At 27.9% G+C, this 2,500-nt stretch overlaps 1 protein-coding gene across 1 annotated transcript in view; it reads left to right on the top strand.

Moving 5' to 3' along the window:
- The window catches only part of LOC147466695 (uncharacterized), a 9,212-nt gene that overhangs the window by 1,654 nt on the left and 5,058 nt on the right, over positions 1–2,500 (top strand). The gene's annotated exons all lie outside the window — the stretch shown is intronic.

The raw sequence follows: 2,500 nt of genomic DNA, 5'->3' as shown, positions 1-2,500 counted from the left end.
AAGATAAGATAGATAAGATAAATTGAAATATAATAAAATAAGATAAAACAAAATAAGATAAAATAAAATAGAATAAAATAAAATAAAATAAAATAAAACAAAATAAAACAAAAATAAAATAGAATAAAAATAAAAATAAAATAAATAAAATACTGACCGTTAGCATAGGTGGTGCCACGATCCCAGTAATAATTCCCTCACCCCTGACCTCACAGAGACACCCACCCGGACAGAATTTAGGGAAGGGATTTCCAAACTGACGGGGGGAGGGGGGGTAAAGCAGCGGGTATTCGCGGTAACCCAGTCGATCTGCTGAAGCCTGGTAGTGAACCTGTGGCTTGTGGGGTGCATGCTGTCCTGGCTTTTTTTTTTTTTTTTTTTTTTTTTTTTTTTACCTATTTTATTTAGTAATGAAGAAGTCTATGGGAATGAAGGAAACTTTACAGTGCAAGAGATGTAATGTAATTATTATTTTTTTTCTATTTCTGTCATAATGATTTTTGTTCATCTGTTAATATATGATATATCAATATATTTTCATTCAATTTACGTTATTGGTTCTATCTAATTCTAAATCATTATATTTTCAATCTCCTTTTTAATAGACCTCTTTCTCACCTTCAAGCGAGATTGCATAAAAGCTGCAATCCATTCCAGATTGCAATAACAGCGTCTCAGTGCTCATCATGCAACCATCATGCACCCAATCATCCGCTCATGCATGATTCAAAGTGCAATTGCATGGCGATCGAAGTGCGTTATAATCAGCGATCATTCATAGCGGAACGTAGATGGCTTAAGCATTTTTTATTTTTTTATTGTTTTTTTTTTTTTTTTTTTTTTTTTTTTTTTTTGTCTGTCTTGTTTATGATTTTGATAAGAAAGATTTTTTTGGTCTGTCTTGTTTATGATTTTGATAAGAAAGATTTTTTTCTGTCTTGTTTGTGATTTTGATAAGAAAGATTTTTTTTTTTTTTTTTTTTTTTTTTTTTTTTTTTGTCTGTCTTGTTTATGATTTTGATAAGAATTTTTTTTTTGTCTGTCTTGTTTATGATTTTGATAAGAAAGAATTTTTTTTTTTTTTTTTTTTTTTTTTGTCTGTCTTGTTTATGATTTTGATAAGAATTTTTTTTTTTTGTTTTGTTTTTGTTTTTTATAAGAAAGATTTTTTTTTTTTTTTTTTTTTTTTTTTTTTTGTCTGTCTTGTTTATGATTTTGATGAGAAATATTTTTTTCTGTCTTGTTTATGATTTTGATAAGAAAGAATTTTTTTTTTTTTTTTTTTTTTGTCTCTTGTTTATGATTTTGATAAAGATTTTTTTTTTTTTTTTTTTTGTCTCGTTTATGATTTTAATGAGAGAGAAAGATGAGAGTGTGGGGGGGAGGGGAGGGGGGGAGGGTTGGTAGAGTGAAAGAGGGATTATTATTGTTATTATCAATGTCATCTTTATTGTTATTCTCTTGTTATTTGCGTTGTGTTTTGTGATATTTTTTTGTTGTAATCATTATAATAATTGTTTGTTATTATCATCATTGTTGTTGTTTTATTGTTTTTAGCTATAATCATCGTAATTGCTATTACTAGTTTTGTGATTATTAGTATTATTTTTAATATCATCTTTGTTTTTATTATCCTTATTACTCTCATTACTATTGTTGTATCAGTATTATTATTGTTACTATTAGTATTATCATCAGTATCATTAAAATATTTTTTTAATGAACTACAACCTCTGAAAAGTTTATGAGACAAGACAGACTATATTAGATTTATCAAATTATATTTCATATGAACAAGGCAAGACGAAGTAAGATCAAATAAAAAAGTTTGTTTATTATAACTGGAATTATTTATCGCTTACGGTAGTTTTATTATTCATTATCATTTTCATCATTATTACTAATGTCATTATTATCATTATTGCTATTATAGAAATAAGAAAAACGTCAAAGAAAGAGGGAAATGAAGAACAAAAGATAAAAAGAACTATAGAGGAAAATGGATAAAAATGAATAAGAAAAACAAAGAATGTAGGACGAACAAAGAAAATAAATCAAAAAGAAAAAAAGTAAAACATAATCGGAAAGAAGAAAAAAAGAGATGAAAGAAGACGAAAAAATGAAATAGCAATAATGAATAAAATAGATAAACGAATAAACTTGAAAATAGAACCAGAAAAAAAAGAAAAGAAAAAGAGATAATAAGCTCGTTATCCCCTAATGGCTGTAAATCATTGTAACGACCTGTTTTTCTGGTGAATATTTCATCATATTGAGTCGTTCAAATCAAATATGTATAGCTTGATTATAAAAGGAGGTAACAAAGATTCTCGCTCTCTCTCTCTCTCTCTCTCTCTCTCTCTCTCTCTCTCTCTCTCTCTCTCTCTCTCTCTCTCTCTCTCTCTCTCTCTCTCTCTCTCTCTCTCTCTCTCTCTCTCTCTCTCTTCTCTCTCTCTCTCTCTCTCTCTCTCTCTTTCTCTCTCTCTTCTCTCTCTCTCTC

The sequence above is a fragment of the Penaeus japonicus genome, unplaced genomic scaffold (genome assembly GCF_977035675.1).
Source record: "Penaeus japonicus unplaced genomic scaffold, GWHDUDI00000001_assembly GWHDUDI00000042, whole genome shotgun sequence".
Lineage (NCBI taxonomy): Eukaryota > Metazoa > Arthropoda > Malacostraca > Decapoda > Penaeidae > Penaeus > Penaeus japonicus.
The sequence above is the reverse complement of the archived record's forward strand: the minus strand, read 5'-3'. Positions and strand labels throughout refer to the sequence as shown.